Raw genomic sequence first — 15,672 nt, forward strand, 5'->3', positions numbered from 1 at the left:
CAGTCTGGAACCGCGCGACCGCTACGGTCGCAGGTTCGAATCCTGCCTCGGGCATGGATGTTTGTGATGTCCTTAGGTTAGTTAGGTTTAAGTAGTGCTAAGTTCTAGGGGACTGATGACCTCAGACGTTAAGTCCCATAGTGCTCAGAGCCATTTGAACCATTTTTATGGCATAATGTTATGGAATATCCACACATTTGGAAAGAACGGGTAGCACTCAGTATGTACGGCCGGACGACTTGACTGGAGTAGCGTTAATAGATTGTGTACACAAACCTTCCTCATCATATAGCCTGTCTACTATTGAATACCCTATCAAAACTACTACAGTAGTTCCTGAGATAAGGTTCCACATACGGACAGAAAAACTTTGCGGGAACCTTAACATCGTTCCGACAATTTGCACGAAATATTTATTAACAATAGGCACAAAACTTCTTCGTGAATTAGTCTACCAGTGAAACCTGCATCGAAATCCCTACAGTAGTTCCTGTGATTAGCCTTCACATACAAACAGAGAAACACGGTGATAGACTTTATTATTAGTCACATGTATAGACGTAAAATACTTCAGGAGACGGTTCTAATTTTTCAGGTTTACTGTCTGCGATAAAAACACTTAAAACCATGACACGCGTATTTACAAACGCCGAATATAAGTTTTGCAATACTGTGCGTAATTTTATCTAGGATTTGCCATTTTTGAGTGGATTTACTAAAGATATTTCTTTATTTAAATTAAGCAAACTCGTAAAACATAGCCGCCAAAAAAAAAAAAAAACGCGACTGACCTTCTGCGACGATTTAGAGCTGGTGAATTTCTGACAGATGAGACTACTTTTAACTATTACTCACTCTCCCATCACAAGACATAAACACCGAACAAGAACTAACACTAAACTTGTAAATACATCGCAAAATTAAAGGTGCTGTGGATGACAACCTAAGTAGTGACATCTCTGGATGTCGGGTCGCACGGCGGGCGACAGTAAAGCTAGTATCTCACCGGTGTCCGGGGCGTGTCCACACACGTCTTTGGCCTGGAGTGTCATTGACTGGAGTAGAATTGTCTTCAGTGGAGAGGGCCGCTTCGAACTGAGACCCGATGACCACCGAAGACACGTCTGGAGATGCCTCGGACAGAGGGTCTTGTAAAACGCGTGCCAAACGTCGATAGAACAAGAGCGTTGTTTTTATTCTTTTCTTTGAGTCAGCTTGGATTTTCAGCTGACGATTAGTGCCAGTTGCGTAGATTGACTTGCCCATGCTTTGTAAACGATGTTTCTCCCTTAAATAAAATTTTGCACAGCTATGCCGCGTCACTTTGAACTTTTCGTAGATAACATTCGCAGACCTGTAACCAATTCTATAAGCCACTGCCATGAAGTTGCAGATGCAGCGAAATTTGAAGAGTATGAAATGAGATGGAATGTAGTGTTCTCAGAAAATTCTACATTTACATTTATACTCCGTAAGCCACCTAACGGTGTGTGTAGGAGGGCACTTTACGTGCCACTGTCATTACCTTCCTTTCCTGTTCCAGTCGCGTATGGTGCGCTGGAAGAACGACTGCCAGAAAGCCTCCGTGCGCGCTCGAATCTCTATAATTTTACATTCGTGATCTCCTCGGGAGGTATAAGTAGGGGGAAACAATATATTCGATACCTCATCCAAAAACGCACCCTCTCGAAACCTGGACAGCAAGCTACACCGCGATGCAGAGCGCCTCTCTTGCAGAGTCCGCCACTTGAGTTTGCTAAACATCACCGTAACGCTGTCACGCCTACCAAATAACCCTGTGACGAAACGCGCCGCTCTTCTTTGGATCTTCTCTATCTCCTCGGTCAACCCCACCTGGTACGGGTCCCACACTGATGAGCAATACTCAAGTATAGGTCGAACGAGTGCTTTGTAAGCCACCTCCTTTGTTGATGGACTACATTTTCTAAGGACTCTGCCAATGAATCTCAACCTGGCACCCGCCTTACCAACAATTAATTTTATACCATCATTCCACTTCGAATCGTTCCGTACGCATACTCCCAGATATCTTACAGAAGTAACTGATACCAGTGTTTGTTCCACTATCATATAATCATACAATAAAGGATCCTTCTTTCTATGTATTCGTAATACATTACATTTGTCTATGTTAAGGGTCAATTGCCACTCCCTGCACCAAGTGCCTATCCGCTGCAGATCTTCCTGCATTTCGCTGCAATTTTCTAATGCTGCAACTTCTCTGTATACTACAGCATCATCCGCGAAAAGCCGCATGGAACGTCCGACACTATTTACTAGGTCATTTATGTACATTGTGAAAAGCAATGGTCCCATAACACTCTCCTGTGGCACGCCAGAGGTTACTTTAACGTCTGTAGACGCCTCTCCATTGAGAACAACATGCTGTGTTCTGTTTGCTAAAAACTATTCAATCCAGCCACACAGCTGGTCTGATATTCCGTAGACTCTTACTTTGTTTATCAGGCGACAGTCGTTTGGTTGATCCCTCTCGTACTTCCTACGTGCCTCGTAGTGACATTTGCACTACGTGTTAGGGCAGACGTTTGTGGAATCTCATCTCCTGACGAAGGGGCAGCGGCGCTACTATCTTGATACTATTTGATCAAGTCCCATACATATTATGTCTTTGAATTTCTGTCAGAAGCTTCTTTCACATACCACAGAAAAAGTACATAGTTCTGCTAGAAAAAAAAACCAAAGTCAGTTCGTAATTCGGTGACTATAAACGACAAAAATTACTTGCGAACGTCAAAAAATTCGTTATATTGTCCCCTACAACTTGGCGAAAATCACCGATAGATATATTTATTAATTCAGGGTGTATTTGGGGTGGTCTGTATTAGTTGCTTCACCATGTGTACACAAAACATCCCGAGAGTCTATTAGTGAAAACCGTATCAAAATCCCTGCAGTAGTTCCTGACATTTAATGCAAGTCTATAAAATACTGTAACAAGTAATGGTCCATCATCGGCAAGTCGTGAATTCTGAATCGTGGTAAATTCCAAATCACAGAAGATAGCGCACCATTGTCAATGTGGCAGTAGTTGCCTTCCGTGATAAAATACGCGTCTCGCACACATTGCTCAATCAAGATCCCTTGTCGCCCAACATATCAATTTTTGACCATTAGTTCCTTATTGCAAAATATTCAGTTTACGATCCTCTGTTGTCAGTATAGTACTGACTCTAAGGATTTGGTACACCCATACAGGATGGGCAAATAACCGTGCAACAGCAACAGGACGCCGGAACACTATTTCTTGCATGCTAACGCTACAAAACTGTCTGCAACAGAACTTCGTCCTGTATATATTTTGGGTAGAAAATGGTCGCCAAAGAAATACTATTTTGAAACACTGTAGTCGCGTGTACGACAAATATCTTGGTTCTATTCTGCATAACTCTGTTGCTGAGTAAATGCACTGGGCAGAGTTTGCGTTAGAACATCCGAATACGAGAGTTCCATTCCGGGTCTAAGTTAAATATTTTATATTTTCTAATTTTAGGCTGTGTGGCATGGCATCTCGACTCTTAATCGCTATTCAGTAATTACAGCTAGTCTTTCATAAATCATGTGTAATTATTCAGTATTAACACATTAGTGAAATTACAACTGTTTCTATTACTCCACTTTTCAGAACGTATTTTGCCTTTAAATGTTCACTGCGTGTTCTTCCACACACTAGACCTCTGTATACCTTCCGCTCCATTCACAGCAACGCTTTCTTTTTCTTCAGTTGTACTTCTTCTCCCAAAGTAAAAAAATCCTTCTATTCCTCCATTTTCCTGCGTTAATTCATTTCTTTTTATGTTATTGTGATTACCTATGTTCTCCACATGTTCTGTTGTTACAACTGCTAATTCTTTCTTTTACTTGGTTCCTGTATCAATTTCCATGTGTACCACATCAGAAGTAGACTTGTCGAGTACTAATTTTATTTTACTGGGTTTGTATATTTAATGTAAACTGTTATGTAGCCACCGTTTTTCGAGTATAGTGTTAATGTTTTTCCTGGATGCAGAGTGAATCACCTAAAACTTGCACCGAAAAGATTGCAGAAATAGAAAGAGATATTGATGTGCGGTTTTCACGGAATGGATTAGTAGTAAGGGGTTTAGCCTGTCAACAGATTGTAATAATACTTATAAAGCGTATTTTTTGCGCAAATATGTACGTTTTTAAAATGGAACAATGCCCATTGACATTAACAAACTAAAAGTCGGGTAAATTAGAATGTCAGTGGTGCTAGTTCCAGGATTCTAGAGCACGTCATTTACGAGATATCGTATTTTGAAAAGTACCCAACCAACACTTGTACAATACCTTTCGTAGCACACACTAAAGAACAACACAAGTGCACACACTATGTATATGGAGCCTGTCTAGTAACGAGACAACTGACCATCACAGGTTGTGTTCAAAATGACCACCGGCCGCAGCAATACATGCTTCCTGTCTGGTATGGAACGACTGCTGCACACATGCTAGCATTTCAGCGGAGATGTCCGAGCAGGCTGCAGCAATGCGTCGCTGCATATCATCGGATGTAGTTGATATGTCCTTGAAGACGCGTCTTTCAGCTTTCCCCACAGAAAAGATACTACAGGCGTCAAATCCGGCCAAGGTACAGGTCTTCTGCGTCCAATCCAATGATTTGGAAATAGTTTGTGAGGACATGTTGTAGCAATTCGTGCACTATGGGCTGGACAGCCATCATCTCGTACCACAGGTTCTTCCTAGTATGCAGAGGAACGTCTTCTAGTATCCGTGGAAGACTAATAGAGCGTGTCTCGGCGGTTTACCTGGCCATGGTCGGTAAATGTGGCTTCATCACCAAACAACATACATGATACATCTGGAGGATCCTCTCTTAATGCCCATGTACGGAAGTTAACATGATTCTCATAATCATTTCCACGCAGCTCCTGAGAGATGAGATAGAGGTGCAACCTATGTCGTTGGAGAATGCGTGGAACACTTGCCTGGCTGGAGCTAACGTGCGGATCAACTGCAACAGCAGCAATAAGGTTCATTTCCCTCTCTTCTGTCATCACTTGTTTCCTTCTGTACGTTGTCTAGGTGTTACACTATCACTTTCACGTAACTGGTTGAAGAGGCTGATAAATAATTGTCGAGATGATTGACGTCTGTTGCTATATGTTGCCGCAACATCGTATAAGAGCGAACTGCATTCTTCCTATAATCTCCATACACCATCAGCATATCGGCTTTTTCTACATTGGTAAACCCCATCGTCCACTCACGACCCACTGCTTGGACTGTCACACATTGACTGACTCGCAATTCGCAGTGAACTGAAGGAACACACAAACACACTAAGCAAACATAACAACATCATACCTAGCAAGTATGCAGGTTGAATGGCGCAGACAAGTGTCGGTGTGGAAACTTTTCAATATACGATATATCGTAAACGCCTGGCACTACAATCCTGCAACAAACACCACTGGCATTCTAATTTACCCTTCTTTTAGTTTGTTAATGTCAATAGGCATCGTTCCATTCAAAAAAGTGTGTGTTTGCACAAAAAATACACATTATAAGTATTATTACAATTCGTTTATTGGCTAACAATACGAGCCGCTGACTACCAGTCCATCCCGGGAAAATCGCAGATCAATATCACTGTCCATTTCCGCAATATCTGCGGTGCAATTTTTAGGTGAGTTACCCTGTATATATTTTTCAGTTTTTTACCTTCTAAACTGCCTTATTATTTCACTGTCAAAGACGACGTTTACTGCGTGTTTGTGCCTCTGTCTAGATGAGTAACATCTTTTCCAATGTTGTTTACAAACATTGTAACTTCTTTAATGACGATAGTTAAAGTTTGATGATGGCCTTGTAAGTCGAAAACCGGTAAACATGAATAAATTAGTCCTATAGAACATACGCAGTATAGTGTTTTTCATTTATTATTATGTTGTTCTACCAAGAAGCGATGAAAGAATCAATTAACATAAAAAACTCTCCACCGTTCTCCTTTTTGGCCTATTCCTGTTTTCTTGTCCTAGGTAGTTCCCCTGCGACCACGCATATCGCATAACCACATCGTCTAAGTGTTTTGTTTCACACTACTTCATCAACTACATTCGGAGCCAGATTCTGGTATACTCTCCTAAAATTGGTGCCATCGATTAGTACCAACTATCTTGCTTACTGTTTTCATGTCCATGAAATTACTGTAGGACAGTACGTCATCAGTAGGCCTAACAATCCGCTAAACAGGTAATTACCAAACTATGTAATGTTTATTGTACTCTAATGAATGTGATAGAACTGGAAGTGTGCTTCAATGCTGATCTTGTAGCTGTGGGTGCAGCTATGCTGCAAAGGGCACAGAAAAGCACTATATGGCGTGTCGCTATATGTTGGGAGATGCGGGGAGATCGTTTTGAGCATGTTTTCTGAAGATTAAGTACGCTTTGTGAAAGTAATACTGTCACAGACATAGTATTCGAGACAGTGGAAGTGGACGCTCTTACTGAACGTAGTATTTATGTTTAACATCTCTTCATTGATAAATTTTGTAATTATTTATGTTGTATGAGAGGTAATTTTTTAACTTATTATAAATCTTCATGAATATTTCTGACATATCCAACCAAAAATTATTATATTCAATCCAAATAAACGGCAGTCGTAAGGTGTACCTCGTTTAAGAAACAGTGTATGCTACAGTCAGACCAGAATAAGAAAATAAAAAAATGCACCTAGGAGGGTATAATGCGTGCTTGCATGAAGTAATCTTATTCGAGGAACTCGACTGGAACTGCTGGAAAAGGTACGCCTATATTTTGAAGCGTTTTGTTCAGGGAAGGCCAGTTACTGTTAATGTTAAAAGAAACCTGGCCTTACAATTACGCATTGTTGACTTGTTATATTTGTATCTAACTAAATGTGTATCGGTGATCAGGTCCTACTAAGCAGATTAAATGTGGTACATACGAATTTTCAAATACAAGTTCAGATGGTTGAAATGGCTCTAATCACTATGGGACTCAACATCTGAGGTCATCAGTCCCCTAGACTTAGAAACTACTTAAACCTAACTAACCTAAGGACATCACACACATCCATGCCCGAGGCAGGATTCGAACCTGCGACCGTAGCAGGCGCGCGGTTCCGGACTGAAGCGCCTAGAACCGCATAGGCAAGTCACTCTTTGTGTGTTAAGGAGGAGAATGATACCTCGTCGGAAAACAATGAGGACGCCTTTGTAGATATCGGCTCTTCGTTGGAGAATGAAGATGACGGCCTCGAGTATTCGCCAGACGGATGTGGAAACGTAAGATATTAGTTACGCCAGTACCACGTTTTGGACCTCTGGCTAAACGGATAACACAGTTAATACCTTTAATATTGTTTTTAATTATGGGCAGAATAAGTTTGATACTTATGCAGTTAATTTTCACAGGATTTCTCAGTACGATATTAAAGACGAATTGATGTTCTTTAAAAACATGTGTGATAAAGTTATTGTTAATAAGGTAAAGGTGTACGCATAAAGGATTAATTTACGTAGTGACCGTATTACTAAAGAGAATGCCGCTCCTCAAATTATATACGAAGATCAAGGAACTATTGAAAACCCCCTAATACCTATCAGTAATAAGTTTGGTAAATTTTCTGTTCAGGGGTTTGATTCTACGGGTGTACCTTAGCGTGTGCATAATGTTAGCTATGCTTTTAATGTGTATTCTACACCGAAGAAGGCTGTAGATGTTAAGGATGGATCTAATTGGAATGATTTGGAGGGACTACGTGAAGCTCAGAATAAGATATTTCAAGACAGCAGTCCATCCTACTGTGATGTTTGGTATTGGGTTTAGAATCCAAGAAGGATGATAAGGAAGTTACTAAAGTAACGTATTTGTCATTTATGTTGCGAACAGAGGTGCATATGACATTTCGTAATAAAAGGTCTCAGATGACATTTTAAGTAAACTGTTTTGTATTCCAGTAAATGTTTGCATTGGCAGTTTTTATCGAAATTGGAACCACCTACGTTACTTCCTGGATTCAGTTAATAGGGCGTTCCTGCATCCTAACGACGAACGCATGCAAGAAGTTTCTTAAATACTGTGCAAGAGCAGTGGTATTATAAACCTAATTTTGACTAACTGTTGGAACCCTTTAGAGAGCCCTACAGATATTTTCTCCATATGCCAAACGGCGTTAGATGCCGTCATAAGAATTTTGACATTAGAACTGGTTTGATAATACCTCTCCGGTATACGTGTTAACAGTTCAATAGTGGTGAAGAAGTACTCCTCAGACACATCCCGGAAGCATCCTAGAAATTGGCCTCTCGAGCAGAGAGGTCTCTTAATCAGGGAAGAAAATGTAGGGTCTCATTCGACCTGCAAAGAAATCTCGAAGTCGAATATTCTGACGCAAAACTGTAGTACCTAAGCATTGAAGCTAAAAACGGTTGAATATATAACGGTAGCATATATATGATTACAGTACAGCCAAATTGTCGCTCTTTGACGTGCATTTTCTTCCGTAAATATGCAAGGGGCGAAATTTTGCTACGGACAAATTTGTACTGTTAACATGCACGGAATGGCGCTGTGGCACTGGTATGCGCGGATTTTGGTTCATCTTGTATGTAATGTTAATTCGAGATTCGTAAGCAGTAGACATACGTGAAATAAATACATAATTTCGGACCCTATATCATTTGTTCCTCGTAACTACTGCAAAACAATAAAATAGTGCACAGTGTGGTATACAAATATTTCTTCCACAGCATGAACATAAAATTAAAGGTGACAGTTGAGAACCATGTTGAGTCGCAGACGGTCTGACGTTTTTACACAAAACTTAGTTAGGAATGAGTCCGACCGTAATGTATGTTGATGGAGGCCACACATATTTGTTTAGATTTTTAAATAGAGAAGATAATAATAGTGTACTAAACACCGTATCTTCAAAATAGTGTCACAACTGTAGACTTGAAACTGTAGTAATGCATCTATAATAAATTTTTCTGTCCATATTCTGTAAGATGAGTTCCACTGATGTAAATGTTATTAGTCTAACGTTCGATTTCATTCGTTGTACTAGATGAAATCTCAAATATCTGTACTTCTTCGTAAGGGTAAATTCGAATAAAAAAACATTAATCCAGAATTTTTATTACCTGACTAAGAATCCAAAAGGAAAAGGAACTTAATCTCGCAAAACAAAACAAAAAGTTAAAGTAGGTAAAAATCGAAAGTTTTCTTTCCTATTTTGTCAGACTTCGGTGAGTCTAGCGTGAGATTTTCTATATGCAACACTGTCCTTCGAACGCATCGTCCGTAGTTCCCGATCGGTTCTTGAAGTCAGCCATATAATATTGGCAAAAATTAACCATTCAGTCTGATCACGAAACTTATAGATTACGAATGCGTAAGTAGAGACAGGGTCTAGATTTTTCCCCAATTTCGCTGTAAGCTTTCTTTTAGATTATATCTGTTGTGCAGAATTATGTATATTATGTACATAATATTCATGACGATAAGAGACTATAATATTTACAGTATGAACAAAGACATCCATTGATTTAGTCTGCATCACTTTTCTCCGATACCTTTCTAGTTAGAGATTTCTTAACTCTCCGGCACCAAATTTATGCGACATCTGAAATGAACTTCGAAATATTTTGCATCTGTATCGTTATCAATATCTGAAGTCCTATCGTGAGGAAAAATGTAGCCAAAATTTTGTTGCCTTAGCAAAGTAGCCACGAAAGCTGCCGTTAATTCCGATCGACTCTTACAGCGTCCTACAGCTTTCTTTTCTTAGATACATAAGTCACATTTAGAACAGTCAAAAAGAAACTCTTTACAGTTCTACGGACTGCTTCTTTTGCTTAAATGACAGCTACACACCGATAAACAACGGTTGACACGAATTTTGTAGGTAACTGACGGTGTGTATCGGCAGTTAGGAGAGGCGTGTGGATTTTATGTAATGTTAACCAAATTGATTGAGTGAAGAAAAAAGAATTACAAAAAGTTTCCTCTAGTCATTTCAGACAATTCGCATGTCAGTTTCAGAAATGTAAAGAGACATACAATGCCAATGTGGTGACGTCAACATTGTACCTTTCTGTGTTATATTCGTATGAAGTGCCTCAGATTGAAGATGAATCTACGTCTGCATCTGTAGTCCGCATGCCACGGAAGAGTACGTAGTGAGCTTCTTTTATTCTACCCTCATTTCGTGAATGCAAAGAGAATGTTACGGTCTGTACGGCTCCGCGTAAGTTTCGATTTCATTATGTTACAGTCACGAACATTACACGTTATACGAGGGCGTACTGAAAAGTAATGCCTCCGAATTTTTAGGTGAAAACTCTTAAAGTTTATTAAATAAAACAATCGTTTTTTTTTTACATTGTACAGCCGGCCGGTGTGGCCGAGCGGTTCTAGGCGCTTCAGTCTGGAACCGCGCGACCGCTACGGTCGAAGGTTCGAATCCCGCCTCGGGCATGGATGTGTGTGATATCCTTAGGTTAGTTAGGTTAAAGTAATTTTAAGTTCTATGGGACTGATGACCTCAGATGTTAAGTCCCATAGTGCTCAGAGCCATTTGTGCCATTTTTTACATTGTACATCTTCATTCTTCATGACTACATATTTGCAGCCCTCCTCTGCTAGAGCGCTCCGAATTGTAGCGTGTAACATGGCAACGTAATTGTGTCGATGCGTGAGAGTCAGCGTGCTATAGTCGAGTTTTCGAATTCAAAGAGTTCGTACACGCATGGAGCATCCTCTTTTTCAGCATGACAATACCAGACCACACACGAGCTCTGCGACATCTGTAACAATCCGTCGCCTTGCGTTCACTGTTCTCGATCACCCTCCATACAGTTTTGCCCCATCCGATGTTCATGTGTTTCCAAAACATTAAGAACACCTTCGAGGACTTCACTTAATAGTGATGAAGCGGTGCAAAAAGAGGTGAGGTTGTGGCCTCGTCAAAAAAGTTAAACATTCTACAATGACGGTATCAACAAATTGGTCTCTCGTTTGAAGAAATGTGTTGCCGCTAGGGTGACTATGCTGAGAAAGAAATATGTAGACATCAAGAAGAAATACGTAGAGTGTTAATAACGTCTGTTTTATTTAAAAAGCTTTAAAGATTTCCACTCCCTCGTATATGTGGAAGGGAATACCATTTCTCGCCTAGTCTTGGAATACATACCCTCGAAATGTTAAAAGTAAGCCCTTCCGTCCAACTTTTTCCATGCATCAGACATGGAAAGGGTCTCAGACTGATGATCAATGCTCAAGAATCGGCTGGATAAGAGCATAGTGACCTACTTCTCGCTGAGATGCACTCTCTCAGGATTCTTCGGCTATACTCAGTCTGGCACTTGCCTTCACCCAAACAGATTTATGTGATCGTCCCACCTCCAATCGATCCGGGTGGAAATCACTAGATATTTGACGGACGTCACCAATTCCAACGATTACTCTAAGATAACGTAAACAAACAATATGGTGTCTTTTTGTCTATTTCCACGCACTGCATTTACCTGTTCCAGCATCAAACAGACGTCCATCTGAAGTTTTTGGCGTTAATATTGGACGCAACCCCTATCAAGTTTTAGCTTCCACACGAAGTTAGAGCGCTGCTGAAGTAAGAGCGACAACAATCGACCACTTTCTTGATATTCTTCTTTCTCTTCCGATAATGTGCTATTTTTGAACAATTATTGGAATAATTATGTGGCTGTGACAGCCAACACGTTCGCTAGACATTACTTCTCCAGATTTATTCTTTCTCTTCTTCGTGCTATATGAAACCGCGTGTACACAATGTCGACGATATTATGACTATAGGGAAAGAATAAAAGAAGCTATTCTGTCTCACGCGTCTAATATCATTTTGCAAATAATCTATGAATGAATAAACAACTAACTAACCAACTAATTAAGTTTCACCTAATGTTCTTCGTCGTATGTGGCAAGAGCTGGAGTATCGGTTAATGCGTGTACGGCAAAAAATGAAAGCCACATCGAACTGCGCAACATACAAGAAAATTTTGACCTAGTATCTTCCCTAACATGCAGCTAAAAAGTCCAATGTTTAGAGTTATACAGTACTTTCGAGTGGCCATAACGTCTTCAGCGCGGATAGGGGTACAGTTTCATAGTTGTGTTCTTTACGTGTTATACGAAACACTTTCTAGGTGCCTTTGTTTAATCACATTGAATAGAAAAGAACATTTGAGACACACGTAGGCGCAGATAAATGTAATGGAATACAGCATATATGCATCTACAAAATTATTTACGAGGTCGAATTAGAGGAACATTCAACCTAATCTTCTTGGAATTTTCAGAACAAGGATGACTGGATTACGCATGCAATCCGACAAAATTAGACAATGTCTCATTTGCAACATATTGTTCCAAATGGGCTGCAAAATAATCATCAGACTTTATTTATTTTTTTCTTTTGTATTTAATGCCCCTTCGACACTGATATTATGTGAAACGAAACACTAATTACGCTATTTTTGAGGATGTGAAAAGAAGCGATTTTCGTGCAGAAAGCAGCAGCAAACAAGCAAGGATCTCCGGAAAGCCGTTCCCTGCATCCAAGAGACGGACGCCTTCTGCTAGTTCCTCATCATTGTCACAAAACGACCACGAAGTAACACCGCGTTGCCGCCCACGCAAAGAGAAGAGACTGCGATGACGATGCCATTCTATGACTCGCAGAAGGAACCTGTATTTTTTTCTTATTTGCGTCAGTGGTAGTATTGACCCTGTAATAGCATTTAAAACACTCATAATTGTTCTCGAAACCTGCTTGTAACGTAGCACCAAATAAACCTTGGTGGAAACAACAATACTTGGACATTAAACTACTACTGTTCTGCCGAGAATTTAACGGGTCTGTAATTATAAAGACGATGTTTGGAACTCGGAAAAATTCTATAATGATATCATTCGCTAAAAGGACTGCCTGCCACATCCCTGCAAATCTTTCGGGTTAGGCAGCCCAATATCAAGATCATAGAGCTTAGACAAATTTGATAACTAGCAGGTATAAAAGACGAAAAATCCTCGTTCCTAGTTACTTTTGCACATATCATGAAGATCATTAAATGAGGAAGAGTTATAATCATTTGAATAAGCACTTCAGAGCTATTCGGTTGTTATACGATAATGCAATTTTTATTTAGTCTGGGCAGAGAAGAAGGAAAAGAAGAAAGAAAATAAGGGTAGAAAGGACAGATTGAGGTTTTTGATCACGTTCTTCTAAAGGTAAGGAAGACAGAACGGTTGGAGTTATGTGTTGCGCGTTTTCGTGATTTCGCACTGACCCACACGATAGCGCCTCGTCTGCCCTGACCCTGGCGATACCCTCGTTTCACTACGGCGCCGGACTCAGGGAAAGGCTCTCTTCCATTATTCTTTCCTTGACGTCCAATTCCTCCTACAATCTCGCATATATTTTGTAACAGCAAAGACATTCAACCTACGATCTCTTTACAGGCACTAAAAATGTCGGTTAATCGTTAAACTCCGAATCAGACACTCGTGTGGAAATAACTCTAAAAATCACGAAGTATGATTTGCGTAAGTCCCCATCTGATTAGTACAAAGAACCAATTTTATAACTGCCAGTGCCATACGTTTTGCTTCATTTCGAATCAGCTACAGTGATTTTTTTTCTGTGCGTATTCGTTGAGGAATTGTTAATAGAATCTGCAAGTAAACGTAGGTATCTTCATTTTATATGAGTACGGAACACTTGCAAGCTTCTAAAGTTTACGGCAGAGGATCACGTTTTTAAGGTATTGCAATAAGTGAAACGTGAAAATTCATTAAATTTTTATGCTTTTGCAAAGTAATTATTCAACTGTCATAATCTGTAATCGAGAGTACAGCTCTCGTACAGTAACACATGTGCTGTAACACTTGATAAACTACAATTATAAAAATAATACTGCTGAAAGATCACACACAATTAATACCCGCGATGATACTTCGATTATCAGACTCAACGCACCAGACACTACAGGAGCTGTGGCCTGAATCCGAATAAAAACGTAAAACTCATGAGGTAAGAGTAACCACCGCAACTTTTCATTGCAGACGAATTACAGCTTGACACACTACTATTGCTGTTGTTTCACTTCAGTTATCCTGTATGTGCTTTCGTTTCAGCGGCAAATGTAGGGAATTTACTGCGCCACTACAAAACTTTGTTTCTGTATGCACGACGTTTCATTGTATTGAACGATACAAACCAAGTTTCTGATTCTCCGAAGCACGGAGAATACCAGTGGTAGCCCACTGACATTGTTAGCGTTTGACTTCCAGAACGACGCGCTTTGCTACTCACTAAAACGTCGATGCACACAACGGATATAGGCAAACTTTATTTCAGTAGTACTACAGTGTTCCGCGCTAAGAAATAATTGCCTTCTGAGCAAATAAATACATTTTGCAGTCTTATTTCACGCACCTTATTTTCAACAATTGAGCGCTTCGTCGCTACGCCACAGACGCTTGTTCTTTCCGACGTCGTTCAATAAATGTCGCATTGTAGTTTAAACGACATTTGAGTTTTTACACACTGCCAGGTGCAGCACAAATACAGAAGAATCTCTACTGTAGCTTTTCCGACCTCCTTTTCGAAACGTCACTCGTACATATGGTCTGTTGTTCAGATTAAATTAAGCGACACTGGAGCAGACAGCAGTGCTGCTGTCTTTCACATCTCGGGAGAAAGGGAGAAAATGATCTGGAGCGCACTTACCTGATGTTATTCGGCGTAAATCGGAGGTGCGGTCTGATTCACACGTTGCAGCGCTACACATTCACGCACCCTGACGATTGAACAAGCAAAAGGCTCCAGAATAAACAGAGGAACGGGTTTTGAGCGGCTGTACCCAAAGACCTTCAATTGCGAAGAAACTCTACTTCTTGCGCAACCAGTACTTGAGGTAGGCAGCCGCCGCGGCAGCGAGGATTTAATTTCTTTCCCCTTTCCAACGAGTTCATCACTCTTTGGGCTAACGTTAGATGCGATGCTCATTAGGTGTGTGCTTTTCTGTGTCTTAAGTTAGAAGCGCAAAAATTACAGTTCCAAGAAACAGCAGGTATAAGTTTTAAATGAAGTAACAGCGTGCGTACATCGTAAACAATTTCACACGATATCAGCTGCGACTCTGCTCGGCGCTAATACACGGTGAGAAGTCCAAACAAAATCTCTGTTATGTCAAAACTGGTATCTATTTCAGTTAATATACGACTAACGCGCCATAAATTAGATCCACAAAACCGTAAATAGATTACTTCTTAGCAGACAGACAAATTTCCACCGCTGCAAATGTAACTTGTCAATTAACGACAGGTATCATACAATTATCTGTAAGCTCGTTTTGACGCTCATGTTTTCTGTGTTGCTGGTGTACGTCTGAGAAACTCGGTGACATCTGCTACATTTCCGACTGTATTTTGTTTACTGGAATATGCATCTTGTATAACAACACGCATTTCAGTTCACAAGCAAGATATTTATATCTTGCCTTTGTTACCCACACTTTTCTTTCAATACTCTCTTAATATAAAAACAGCATGCTTCGCGATTAATCGTAATGAGAAC

The 15,672-nt window shown here is 40.2% G+C and overlaps 1 protein-coding gene across 1 annotated transcript in view; it reads right to left on the reverse strand.

Annotated features, from left to right (window-relative positions):
• Positions 1-14,963, reverse strand: part of LOC124722239 — a 357,025-nt gene extending 342,062 nt beyond the window's left edge. The window contains exon 1 of the mRNA XM_047247430.1: positions 14,824-14,963. The gene's annotated coding sequence lies outside the window, so the exon portion shown is untranslated. The remainder of the gene's footprint in view (positions 1-14,823) is intronic.
• Positions 14,964-15,672: the final 709 nt, after the last annotated feature.

The sequence above is a fragment of the Schistocerca piceifrons genome, chromosome X (assembly GCF_021461385.2).
Source record: "Schistocerca piceifrons isolate TAMUIC-IGC-003096 chromosome X, iqSchPice1.1, whole genome shotgun sequence".
NCBI classification, from domain to species: Eukaryota; Metazoa; Arthropoda; class Insecta; order Orthoptera; family Acrididae; genus Schistocerca; species Schistocerca piceifrons.